At 37.1% G+C, this 14,689-nt stretch overlaps 1 protein-coding gene across 4 annotated transcripts in view; it reads right to left on the minus strand.

The window, feature by feature from the left end:
- LOC105479101 (mannosidase alpha class 1A member 2) overlaps nucleotides 1-14,689 on the minus strand; it is a 168,703-nt gene that overhangs the window by 36,655 nt on the left and 117,359 nt on the right. The gene's annotated exons all lie outside the window — the stretch shown is intronic.

Below are 14,689 nucleotides of genomic sequence, written 5' to 3' on the forward strand. Positions count from 1 at the left end.
TTGAATGATTCTTCCTGTTTGATTTCTCTGTAAGACGAAAGATCTCTCTGTAGCATGTGATGCTGTTTGACAGCATTCTGTCCACAGTAAAAATTCTTTCAAACTTGGAGTCCACTCTCTCATATCCTGATGCTGCTTTATCAACTAAGTTTACATAATATTCTAAACCTTTGTTGTCATTTCGACAATGTTCATAGCTTCTTCACCAGGAGCAGATTCCATTTCAAGAAACCACTTTCTTTGCTCATCTGTAAGAAGCAACTCCTCATCCATTCAAGTCTTATTCAGTCCTATCTTCAGGCCCCACTTCTTATTCTGGTTCTCTTGCTATTTCCACCATATCTACAGTTACTTCCTCCACTTGAGCTTGAACCCCTCAAAATCACCCACGAGGACTGGAATCAAATTCTTCCAAACTCTTGTTAATGTTGATACTGACTTCCTCCCATGAACCACAAATGTTCTTAATGGCATCTAGAATAGTGACTCCTTTCCAGAAGGGTTTCCATTTACTTTGCTGAGATCTGTCAGAGGAATCACTATCCATGGCAGCTATAGCCTTATAAAATGCAATCCTTAAATAACAAGACTTGAGAGTCTTAATCATTCTTTGACCCACGGGCTGCAAAATGGATGTTGTTAGCAGGCATGAAACCAACATTAATATCCTTGGGCATCTTCACCACAGAAAATGGGTGACCAGGTGCACTGTCAATGAGCAGCAATATTTTGAAAGAGATCTTTTTTGCTTAGCAGTTCCCAACAGTGGGCTTAAAATATTCAGTAAACTCTGCCATCAACAGATGTGCTCTCATCTGAACTTTGTTGTTTCATTACAGACCACACAGGGAGTAAGATGCAGCAAAATTCTTAAAGGCCCTAGGATTTTCAGAGTGGTAAATGAGCACTGGCTTCAACTTAAAATCAACAGCTCCATTAGCCCCCAACATTAGCCTGTCCTTGAAAGCCAAGCACTGACTTCTCTTTAGCTATGAGATGGCATCTTCTTCCAGTAGAAACCTGTTTCATCTACATTGAAAATCTGTTGTTCAGTGTAGCCGCCTTCATCAATTAATTTAGTTAGATCTTCAAGATCACATGCTGCAGTTTTTACATAAGCATTTGCTGCCTCACCTGTCACCTTTATGTTTTGGAGGCAGCTTCCTTCTTTAAACTTCATAAACCAACCTTTGTAAGCTTCAAACTCTTCTACTGATGCTTCCTCACCTCTCTTAGCATTCACAGAATTGAAGAGAGTTAGGGCCTTGCTCTGGATGAGGTTTTGGATTCAGGGAATGTTGTAGATGGTTGATCTTCTACTCAGACCATTCAGACTTTTCCCATGTCTGCAATATGGCCATTTTGTTTCCTCATTATTCATATGTTCACTGGCATAGCACTTTTAATTTCCTTCACGAACTTTTCCTTTCCTTTCACAATCTGCCTAACTGGTGCAAGAGGCTTAGCCTTTGGACTCTCTCGGCTTTTGATATGCCTTCCTCACTAAGCTTAATTATATCTAGCTTTTGATGTAAAGTGAGAGACATATGACTCTTTTACTTGGAATAGTTAGAGGCCACTGAAGGATTAATATTGATGCATACTAGGTGTACACTGTAGGGTTATTAATTGGCCTTATATTAATATTGTTGTTTCAAAGAACAGGTAGGCCAAAGGCGAGAGACAGGGAAATGGCCAGTTGGTCAAGCAGTCAGAACACACACAACATAATTTATTAAGTTTGTCATTTTCTGTGGGTGCTGTTCATGCTACCCAAAACAATTACAATAGTAACATCAAAGATCACTGATTACAGATCACTATAAGAGACATAATGCTAAGGAAAAAATTTGAAATATTGCAAGAATTACCAAAATGTGACCCAGAGACACAAAGCAAACGCATGCTGTCCAAAAAAACGATGCTGACGGATTTGCTCAGCACAAGGTTATCACAGATCTGTAATCTGCAAACACACACACCAACCCTGCAATATCTATGAAGAGCAGTAAAGCAAAGCATAGAGCTAAGCATATAAACATATGGGTGTGCCTATATTTGTCTGTCCTAGATATACTCTTACTTCATCCCACCTATACTTTTAAACCTATCCAGTTTGACACTACAGCAGCTCCCAAGGCAACCACATTCTTTTATCCTTGACTTTCTACAAACCCTGTCCTATATCGTTGACCTCTGCTTCAAAACTGACATCCTCCTCTCTGCATTAAAAAAAAAAAAGTACATTTCTTATAATCCTCATTCATTCATATAGTACTATCCCTGGTTTTTAAATTGGTGAGGAAAAGATAGATTATTCAGTGGTTTATGGCAAAAACTGGCTATCCATTTTGGGGGGGAAAAAAAGCTTACTAATATTCATATATTTAGCTCATGAAATACATTTGTGGATGATTAATGATTTAAAAGTAAAATGCAAAAGAGTAAGTTTCCAGAACAAAATATAAGAATATATCTGGTCTTCCTAAGTAAATGTTCTTAAGAAAATACAAAATGAAGGAGTCATAAAGGAACAATGGATAGCTTCATAAGGTAAAGCTAAAAGACAAATAAATCTAAAAGACAAGAAATTGGAGAAGAAATTTGCAACATACGTAATAAGAAAAGGATTATTCTCATAAACGACGACTCCTGACAAATAAGGAGAATTAAAATAGGGCACACAAAATTAACAAAAAAAGAAACATCAATTGATAATTAACATAAGAAAGGATGCCCAGTTTCACTAGTGATCAGAGAAAGGCAAATTAAAACAGTGAGATTCCATCTTTGTCTATTAGATCAGCAAACATTTTAAAAGATTGATAATATCCAATGTTGGCAAGATTATCGTTCCCAGTTGCTGAAATTGAAGGACAATTTTGTGGTAGCTAACAAAATTTAACCTAGGAATTGTAGTTCTGGAATTATCCTATAACAATATTTACAGAAATATACAAATATAGATGTAAAAAAAAGTTAATCAGAATTATTTTCATTAGTAAAAAACTAAAGATAACCTGAAATGTTTAGGGAGGAGGCTAAGTTACGATATAAACATACTATGGAGGATTGCACAATCATTAAAGAGAATCAGGGTGAGTCTATAATCTGACACTAAAAGATATCTATTATATGCTGTTGAGTTGTGGAGGTGGAGCAAATTTCAGAATTATATATATAGTTTGATACTTCTCAAAATGTGTGTTTAAAGAATGTTGGTGTATACATAGAAAAGATTTTATCTCAAACTCCTGGACTCAAGCAATGCTCTAAGGAAGGAGACCTTCAATTTTAACTTTAGACACTTATAATTATCTAAATACCTGTAACTTACATAATTAAAAACCATCTTTTGTTGTAGAAAGTAACAAATGGGGGAAAAGAGCTATCATTCACCTTAGGCAATATGTCTGCTAATACTCCCATAATTCACTTTCACCTTATCTCAAATGCTATTACTTCTCACTTTTTTATTTAATGCTAAGTATATAATTTTGATGTCTACACATGTATATACCAACAAAGCCACTACTAAGATAAAACTATAGAACATTTCTGGCATCATAAAAGTTTTCCTAATGTGGCCTTCACAGTCAATACCAAATGATACCTTTTTTTTTTTTTTTTTTTTGAGACGGAGTCTCGCTCTGTCGCCGAGACTGGAGTGCAGTGGCCAGATCTCGGCTCACTGCAAGCTCCGCCTCCCGGGTTTACGCCATTCTCCTGCCTCAGCCTCCCGAGTAGCTGGGACTACAGACGCCGGCCACCTCGCCCGGCTATTTTTTTGTATTTTTTTACTAGAGACGGGGTTTCACCGGGTTAGCCAGGATGGTCTTGATCTCCTGACCTCGTGATCCGCCCGTCTCGGCCTCCCAAAGTGCTGGGATTACAGGCTTGAGCCACCGCGCCCGGCCCCAAATAATACCATTTTTTTCTAATTTCTATTATCACCATAAATTTGTTTTGCCAGGTTTTGAACTTTATATAAAATGGCCATTTGCAGCCAGGTGTGGTGGCTCACACCTGTAATCCCAGTACTTTGGGAGGCTGAGGTGATAGGATCACTTGAGGTCAGGGGTTCCAGACCAGCCTGGCCAACATGGTGAAACCCCATCTCTACTAAAAATACAAAATTAGCCAGGCATGGTGGTGCACGCCTGTAATCCCAGCCACTTGGGAGGCTGAGGCATGAGAATACCTTGAATCCGGGAGGCAGAGGTTGCAGTGAGCCGAGACTGCAACAGTGCACTCCAGTATGGGCAATAAAGTGAGACTCTGTCTCAAGGAAAAAAAAAAAAAAAAAAAGCCATTTGCTTTCAACTAAGATTAGTTTAATGATATTCTTTATTTTCCATCTAAATATCTAAAAGGACACCTCTGCTTTATGAAAGCTTCCTGAATCTCAAAGATTAAGTGGCTGGGTATTACAGAAGTCACTTGGAGGAGCAGAAGACAGGGCAATAATAAGATGTCTTATTCTACATTTCAGATAGCACAAGAAATTCACAATTAAATTTTGAATAGCTTTCCATACTCATCATACTTACATTTAATAAGTTTATAATGATGGATTTGTATAATATAGTTAGAAGCCAAATTAATTCTAACAAATTGACACATTTTATAATCACAAAAAATCATAAAAGTTAACATATAACTTGTAAAATATTAAAACAATACCAAAATTAAGAGATAGGGAGAGTTCCTTATACTTAATGGGCATTTGGGATGGGGTAAAGGTTAGTGGTACCTTTTAGGCACATTTTTTGGTAATGTACAAGAGCAGTGATTTTACATTTGAAGAGGAACTATTTTAAAACATTTATGTATCAAAACAACTATGACAAAATATTCCCATCAATATTACAACCTCAATTTTGCGGTTAAGTCAAAATGTATTGACTCATTCAGTGACACTACCATCTTATCAGCTGCCCAGTCTTTTCTTAGACGTCAACTGTGTAAAATCATGCTGCATTTTGGTTGTCCTTATGTTTTAACTATGACTTTCTTGTATAGCTTTTCGTTTTCTACAGATTTTCTAACTGGTTTCCTATTGTGTCCCATCACTTTCCCTAATCATTTATTGTATCCTAGCCTATCAACCATGTTACTTATACTGAGTCACCCCTCGCTCCTTACTACCCTAGAGACCCTCCTCCCAATCTGGTCATTTACTAGGCATAGTCCACAGCTGTCATCTTGTCACTTCTCTTTTCTTGCTTTCCAGAGTTATGCCTATTGCTTCTTCAGTCCTATGTCTTTGTCTATACCTGCTTTACTGAATCACATTCTGAAATAACTTCCCACAAAAGAGTGTGTGGGATGTAAACCTTTTCATCTGAAAATGTCATTGTTATGCTCTCTCATTTAATTTTATTTCATATGGGTATCAAATTCAAGGTTGGAAATAATTTTCCCCCAGAGCTTCTTGAAAGTACCATTCCAATACCTTCTAACATCCAGTATAATTGGTAAGAAATCTGATGTTATTTTTTAATAGGCTTAATATGTTCCCAATCTTACTTCCTCACACTCAGGTCTCTTCTCCGAGGTTGATAATCTTCACTTAAACATTGATTAAATTTAGGTACAGTCTTTTTTTATTTGTTTGTTCCGACAGTCATTGTGCTAGGCACTTTTCAAACTACAGATCAGTATCTTTCAGCTCTGGGAAAAATCTTTTCTATTTCTTTGATATTTTCTGTATTCCACTTTTTCAGTTATTTCCTCTGAAATTCTCATTAACTGGAAATTGAACCTCCTGGACTGAGTTTCTATTATTCTCTTCTCTCAAATTTTAGTCTTTTAGTCTTCCTGTATATTCCAGGAACTTTATTAAATCAATAATATCTTTAGTCTCGTCACCGAAGCTTTAATGTCAGCAATCATACTTTTAATCTGAACTCTTTTTTCATTCTCTAATTGCTTCCTTTTCACAGTATCCTATTTTTATTCTATGAATATACCTCCTCCAAGTTATTTGACTCAAATGGAGAATTAAAAATGTTTATAGAATTGTCTCCTGTGGGATCCCTTTTTTGACTATAAATATTTTTTACTGTGAAATTTAACATGTATACAGAAAAGTATATAAAACAGAAATGTTCTCCTTATTATAGAGAACCTTTGTATAACCCACAGTCAGAACAATACCTTCCACGTATCCCACAAAATCATAATTCCCACCCACCAAAAAAGTAACCAATATCTTAACTTTTGGGGTAACTACTTCTTGGAATTTTTAATACATTTACCATCTGATACCCTCTCCCAATTACTATGAGCTTATTTTGCCTATTGGTATATGTAATATATTAATTAAATGTAACTGTATTCTCACGTCCAGCTTCTATAGTTCAAGATTCAACCATGTTGTTATATGTAACTGTGTATCATTTATTTGCATTTCTGTATGATATCCCACTGTAGTAGTCAACCATTATTTAATTATCCATGCTTAAGAATAAAGTTCTGGGTAGCTAGTGTGGGTTTCCTCTATTGAATAGCAGCTGTTCCTCCACTGAGTAGACCTAATTGTCACTAATTTTATCCTGAGTGTGGATACTGACTGGATGCTTTCTATGTAGAATGCTTTGAGGAAGGATGGGCTAACTGGTAGGCTTTGTTTCAGAATCAGGAATGGATACTGTGGGGCTGTGGACCTGGTTAAATTTCAGAATGAAGGGAGACTTTATTTTGGGAAACAAACATCCATGTTGAAAGCTTTAACTTCCCTCAATGAAATCATGAGGTTTTTAAAAAGAGAGAGCTGTATAGTTATTCCTAGTGGTAAATACCAGGGATGGAGGTGGCACATAAGGATTTCAGGTAGAGCCCATGTTCCATATAATGACCTTGAATAAATATGTTTTTTGTTGTACTTTTCATATATTTGTTTACTTGTATTGATTGTTTATGAACCCAAAATCTCTCTGGGATTCCATCAGTTACCTTTCCTGTAGTCCCTCTGTAGCCATTCCCAGCCACTCTATGTTCTGCAAATTTGTTGAAATATATTGTCCATTATTACCTCCCCCTTGCCTTCAAATCTTTTTATTAGTATGAGTTTATGCCTATCTATAAATATTTCTCTACTTTCATTTCATTATGGTCTCAAGAAAGATGACTGGCCACAGTGGTGACGTTATAGTGCAATCTTCTTCCATGAAGCACAAGTACTACTATAACTTTATCAAGTTCACTACTTCTTTGATAACTGCAATTAGTTAATACTATACATGTTTAACTTCTTATTCCTCTGTCTCATAATCTGCTCCCATTGTTTGTCCTATCATGAATAAAAACCAAAGCACATGGAAGCTAAAGGAATCTTGGTTTAATTTCTGTATTTCTTTATGGTATGGAAATTGTAAGTTTATAACCACTTTGTTATTCAAGATGATTTTACATAGAAAACCTTTTTAAAATGTGTTGCACAGAAAAACCTTTTAAAAATCAAAAAACATTTATCCTTGAACACAGATTTGAACTGCATGGGTCCACTATATATGAATTTTTAAAAATAAATATATTGAAATGATCTTTAAGATTTGCAACAATGTGGAAAAACTCAGAAAAGCCACAAGGCCTAAAAATAGAGAAAATATTAAGAAAGAGTCGAATGTGTCACGAATGAATAACAGATGTGTAGATACTAGTCTATTTTACCATTTAGTATCATGAAATCTATTATAAAAAGTTAAAATGTATCAAAACTTACATATACACAGACAAACATGGTGCCATTGATAGTTAAAAGAAATGTAAACAAATGTAAAGATGCAGTATTAAATCATAAATGTATAAGATTAATTGTAGTACATACTTTACTACTGTAATAATTTCACAGACACCTCTCGTTGCCATGCAGTGAGCTCAAGGGTTATAAATATCAACTTAAAACAACCTGTGACACTAATCATCTCCGTGTCTTCAGTAAACTGCGTATTGCAGTAAAAAGTGATTTCTTGTGGTTCTTGTGTATTTTTCATTGTGTTCGGCACAGTAGTCTAAACCTTGAATAACACCATGGGACCCATATGAAGTGCCACTAGCAATCTGAAAGTGCTCCAAAGAAGCAAAGAAAAGGCATGATATTACAAGAAAAAGTTGAACTGCTTGATTTGTACCATAGATTGAGGTTTGCCACTGTGGTTGCCACCATTTCAGACAGACTAGTCATCTTGGAAACAGACAACATAAATTTACAGCATCAATAAATAAAGTACAGTACTGTGCATGCATTTTCTCTTCCTTATGATTTTCCTCATGACATTTTATTTTCTCTGGCTTACTTTAACAACACAGTATATAATAAATAAAACATACAAAATATGTACTAGTTGACTTGATAAGACTTCTGGGTCAACAGTAGGCTATTAGTAGTTAACTTTTGGAGGAGTCAAAAGTCATATGTGAAGTTTTAATGACACAACAGGTTGGTGACTCTAACCCCCCTGTGTTGTTCAAGGGTCAACTGTAGTTATATAATGATTCTTTGTCAAGACGCTCTTAAAGGTTCATGCAAAATCCCACCCCATAGCTGAAACACATACCAATTATAAAAGACTAAATATTAAAAATATATAGCCATATTCAAAAACAAAGTAACATCTGCAGTCAAGAAGAAATACAAAGAAATTCATAGTGTCAAAGGCAGAAGTTTCTATTTCTTGAAAATGAAGTAAACAAAGACATCTAGGAGTTTATTTCCTGCAAGGTAGGAAAAGCATTCAAAAGCACTCAGTTGTGGTGGAGACTCTGGTTATAAAAAGTTATTTTCCTAAACTACAAGGAAGCAGCAGAAACAGCTACACGAGACCTAGGATAAATTGTTATATATTTTGGGAATGTGTAATATCTTCAAGAGAAGAGAGAACTGTGATTCCAGTATAAAAACTGTTCTGAACTGATGAACCTGTGAAAGTAATAATAAAACTAAAAGTAGGGAAAAGTTAGTAAGGGGAGTCGTGAGAGAAATATACATCTTATGAAGCTCTGACTCAAGATAAGCTTGCACATGAAAATTCCAGTGACCATGAGAAAAACTAAAATAAGGAAAGAACTGCTAAGAAATTCAACTATACAAACAGAGAATTCACTGTATTTTTTAAAAAAGCAAATAATGGAGCAACCTTTTCAAAAGAAGTTTAAAATTAGTATATTTTGGTGTCCTAAGGAAACAAAGAAAATCTATAAAGCAAAACGGATAAAATTACATTGAGAAATTGGCAAATATAAAAGATTTTAATACATCTACTTTAAAACAGATCAGAAAAAAAATCAGATAATGAATCTGAAAAGTCTTACTTAATATTCTAAGAAACATGAATTAAAGAAAATTAACTCTCTGGTAAACTATTTGCAACTTCCCAGCAGACACTAATTTCACTGGCTTAAGCTTCTTTAAATGCCCTATAGTACCTAGCACAATTCTGATAGTAATGTATACTTATACACAATTATAATTAACAGCTAAATTTCTATTTTCTAGTATAAGTAACATTTCAATTATAATAACTTTGAAGGTACTTTTTGTTTTTTCTAAATCAGCTGGACCGGGGCTGGGCACAATGGCTCACGCCTGTAATCCCAGCACCTTGGGAGGCCTAGGCAGGCGGATCACAAGGTCAGCAGATCGAGACCATCCTGGCCAACATGGTGAAACCCCTTCTCTACTAAAATGCAAAAAAATTAGCCAGGCGTGGTGGTGCACAAGTGTAGTCCCAGCTACTCGGGAGGCTGAGGCAGGGGAATAACTTGAACTCAGGAGGTGGAGGCTGCAGTGAGCTGAGATCGCACCATTGTACTCCAGCCTGATAGAGTGAGACTTCATCTCAGAAAAAAAAAAAAAAAAAAAAAATCAACCGGACTGTATTTCTTTAAAAAACAAATGCATTTTTATACTCTCACTCTTTTTGAAAACAAATAATGGATTATGGAATAAATACTAATACCTAGCATAATACCAAATACAAGTTCAACAAAAACAAGGGGTTGGTGACTCTAACCCCCCTGTGTTGTTCAAGGGTCAACTGTAGTTACACAATGATTCTTTATATAATCATACATGCTGAATGAATGTATTAAATAATATCTGAAGTACTAATTCTTTCAAGTTTTAATAAAATTTCCATGTATGCATTTTTAAACACTTTCCTAACTCCCCATTACTAAAATTGTACTACATTCAATTATTTGCATTAAATATCCATTATGAAGATAATTTTTAAAAACTAATAAGATCTCATTCATGTAGATTATCAGAAAAATGCATAAAAATCTTGATTTAAAGATTCCCTTTTGGAGTTTTTAAATATTCCGTAAATGTTATCTTTGTGCCTAGAGCTTTTACATTTTCCACGTAAAATATTTCATACCACTCAGTTGACTGTAATAAGAATGTATCTTACAGAAATACTTGAACGCACAATTCCATTCTGCTCCTCTCTCAAGAGTCTGGACTTAAATGTTGCTTCTTTTTCATAATCTACTTGCTCCTTAATCCCCCACATTCTGGCTTCAGCCTACACCCAAGTCCTAATATATCAAATACATTTTAAGCATGGGAAGAAAATTATTAGATTATACAAGAAGTAACAAGGTTGAACTGATAAGGGGTAATATTGAACTGAAGGTCTAAATTAACTAAGGATAATAAGAAATGAAGAAACAGATTTATGTGTTACTAACAACGTAGAAACAGTGGACTGGTATCTGGTCAGACTGTCAGGTTTTTGGCACAGGCCAGGAAAACTATGTAGAATGTGGGTGAAATAAGAAATTAAGAGGAGAAAGTGTTAAAGCAAAGATACTGAACTCAACTTTGTATATATGGAGTTTAAAGTACCACAAAATACTCAGACACAAATATCCTGTACATGTACAGATAGAAGTTCGTAACTCAAGAAAGATCAGTAATGAAATACTGATTAACGTGGGGGAGAATTTTTTTTTTTTTTTTTTGAGAAGAAGTCTCACTCTGTTGCCCAGGCTGGAGTGCAGTGGCGCAATCTCGGCTCACTGCAAGCTCCGCCTCCTGGGTTCACGCCATTCTCCTGCCTCAGCCTCCCGAATAGCTGGGACTACAAATGCCTGCCACCACGCCCGGCTAATTTTTTGTATTTTTAATAGGGACGGGGTTTCACCATGTTAGCCAGGATGGTCTCGATCTCCTGACCTCGGGATCCACCTGCCTTGGCCTCCCAAAGTGCTGGGATTACAGGTGTGAGACACCGCGCCCAGCCAGAATTTATTTTTAAAACAGCAAAATAGCACACACTCTGTTGCATATCTCTCTGCTTTACCGTTAGAGTTGCTGATAACTATGTTGTTTGTTTAAACAACCCTTTAAAAATATAAAAACCACTGGTAGTTTTGAAAATGGCCGAATAGGAACAGCTTTGGTCTGCAGCTCCCAGCGTGATCGATGCAGAAGACGGGTGATTTTTGCATTTCCAACTGAGGTACCTGGTTTATCTTATTGGGAGGGCAAGCTGAAGTGGGGTGGAGCATTGCCTCACCCGGGAAGCACAAGGGGTCAGGGGATTTCCCTTTCCTAGCCAAGGGAAGCCACGACAGACTACCTGGAAAAACCAGACATTCCCACCCAAATACTGCACTTTTCCCAAGGTCTTAGCAAGCGGCAGACAAGGAGATTCTCTCCTGTGCCTGGCTTGGTGGGTCCCACGCCCTCGGAGCCTTGATCACTGCTAGTGCAGCAGTCTGAGATCAAACTGAGAGGCAGCAGCCTGGCTGGGGGAGTGGTGTCTACCCTTGCTGAGGCTTGAGTAGGTAAACAAAGCAGCCAGGAAGCTCGAATTGGGAGGAGTCCACTGCAGCTCAACAAGGTCTACTGCCTCTAGACTCCACCTCTGTGGGCAGGGCATAGCTAAACAACAGGCAGCAAACAACTTTTGCAGACTTAAACGTCCCTGTCTGACAGCTCTGAAAAGAACAGTGGTTCTCCCAGCATGGCGTTTGAGCTCTGAGAACACACAGACGGCCTCCTCAAGTGGGTCCCTAACCCCCATGTAGCCTAACTGGGAGACACCTCCCAGGAGGGGCCGACAGACACCTCAAATAGACAGGTGCCCCTCTGGAATGAAGATTCCAGAGGAAGGATCAGGCAGCAGTATTTGCTGTTCTGCAATATTTGCTGTTCTGCAGCTTTCGCTGGTGATACCCAGGCAAACAGGGTCTCGAGTGGATCTCCAGCAAACTCCAACAGAAATGAAGCTGAGGGACCTGTTAGAAGGAAAACTAACAAACAGAATAGAATAGCATCAACCTCAACAAAAAGGTCATCTACACCAAAACCCCATCTGTAGGTCACCAACATCAAACACCAAAGGTAGATAAAACCACAAAGGTGGGAAGAAACCAGAGCAGAAAAGCTGAAACTTCTAAAAATCAGAGCACTTCTCCTCCAAAGGATCACAGGTCCTCACCAGCAACAGAAAAAAGCTGGACGGAGAATGACTTTGACAAGTTGACAGGAGGCGGCTTCAGAAGGTTGGTAGTAACAAACTCCTCAGAGCTAAAGGAGGATGTACAAACCTATTGCAAGAAAGTTAAAAACCTTGAAAAAAGATTAGACAAATGGCTGACTAGAAAAAACAGTGTAGAGAAGACCTTAAATAACTGGATGGAGCTGAAAACCATGGCACGACAACTTTGTGATGCAAACACAAGCTTCAATAACCGATTCAATCAAGTAGAAGAAAGGGTATCAGTGACTGAAGACGAAATTAATGAAATAAAGCAAGAAGACAAGGTTAGAGAAGAAAAGTAAAAAGAAATGAACAAAGCCTCCAAGAAATATGGGACTATGTGAAAAGACCAAATCTACATTTGACTGGTATACCTGAAAGTGATGGGGAGAATGGAACCAAGTTTGAAAACACTCCTCAGGATATTATCCAGGAGAACCTCCCCAATCTAGCAAGGCAGGCCAACATTCAAATTCAGGAAATACAGAGACCACCACAAATATACTCCTCGAGAAGAGCAACCCCAAGACACATTATTGTCAGATTCACCAAAGTTGAAATGAACGAAAAAGGGTTAAGGGCAGCCAGAGAGAAAGGTCCAGTTACCCGCAAAGGGAAGTCCATCAGACTAATAGCGGATCTCTCAGCAGAAACCCTACAAGCCAGAAGAGAGTGGGGGCCAATATTCAACATTCTTAAAGAAAATAATTTTCAACCGAGATTTTCATATCCCGCCAAACTAAGCTTCCTAAGTGAAGGAAAAATAAAATCCTTTAAAGACAAGCAAATGCTCAGAGATTCTGTCACCACCAGGCCTGCCTTACAAGAGCTACTGAAGGAAGCACTAAACACGGAAAGAAATAACTGGCACCAGCCACTGCAAAAACATGCCAAATTGTAAAGAACATTGACACTACGAAGAAACTACATCAATTCATGGGCAAAATAACCAGTGAACATCATAATGACAGGATCAAGTTCACAGATAACAATATTAACCTTAAATGTAAATGGGCTAAATGCCCCCAATTAAAAGACATAGACTGGCAAATTGGATAAAGAGTCAAGATCCATCAGTGTACTGTATTCACAAGACCCATCTCATGTGCAGAGACACACATAGGCACAAATTAAAGGGATGGAGGAAGATCTACCAAGCAAATGGAAAGCAAAAAAGCAGGGGTTGCAATCCTAGTCTCTGATAAAACAGACTTTAAACCAATGAAAATCAAAAGAGACAAAGAAGGCCATTACATAATGGAAAAGGGATCAATTCAACAAGAAGAGCTAACTCTCCTAAACATATATGCATCCAATACAGGAGCACCCAGATTCATAAAGCAAGTCCTTAGAGACATACAAAGAGACTTAGACTCACACACAATAATATTGGGAGATTTTAACATCCCACTGTCAATATTAGACAGATCAATGAGACAGAAGGTTAACAAGGATATCCAGGACTTGAACTCAGCTCTGCACCAAGCAAACCTAATAGAAATCTACAGAACTCTTCACCCCAAATCAACAGACTATACATTCTTCTTAACACTACATCACACTTATTCCAAAATTGACCACAGAGTTGGAAGTAAAGAACTCCTCAGCAAATGTGAAAGAAGAGAAATCACAACAAACTGTCTCTCAGACCACAGTGCAATCCAATTAGAACTCAGGATTAAGAAACTCACTCAAAACCACACAACTATATGGAAATTGAATAACCTGCTCCTGAATGACTATTGGGTAAATAACAAAATGAAGGAAGAAATAAAGATGTTCTTTGAAGCCAATGAGAACAAAGATACAGCGTACCAGAATCTCTGGGACACATTTAAAGCAGTGTGTAGAGGGAAATTTATAGCACTAACTGCCCACAAGAGAAAGCAGGAAAGATCTAAAATTGACACCCCAACATGACAATTAAAAGAACTAGAGAAGCAAAAGCAAACAAATTCAAAAGCTAGCAGAAGGCAAGAAATAACTAAGCTCAGAGCAAAACTGAAAGACATAGAGACACAAAAAACCTTTCAAAAAAATCAAGGAATCCAGGAGCTGGTTTTTTGAAAAGATCAACAAAATTGATAGACTGCTAGCAAGACTAATAAAGAAATGAGAGAAGAATCAAATAGACACAATAAAAAAGATAAAGGGGATATCACCACCGATTCCATAGAAATAGAAACTACCAT

Source organism: Macaca nemestrina, chromosome 1 (assembly GCF_043159975.1).
Source record: "Macaca nemestrina isolate mMacNem1 chromosome 1, mMacNem.hap1, whole genome shotgun sequence".
NCBI classification, from domain to species: domain Eukaryota; kingdom Metazoa; phylum Chordata; class Mammalia; order Primates; family Cercopithecidae; genus Macaca; species Macaca nemestrina.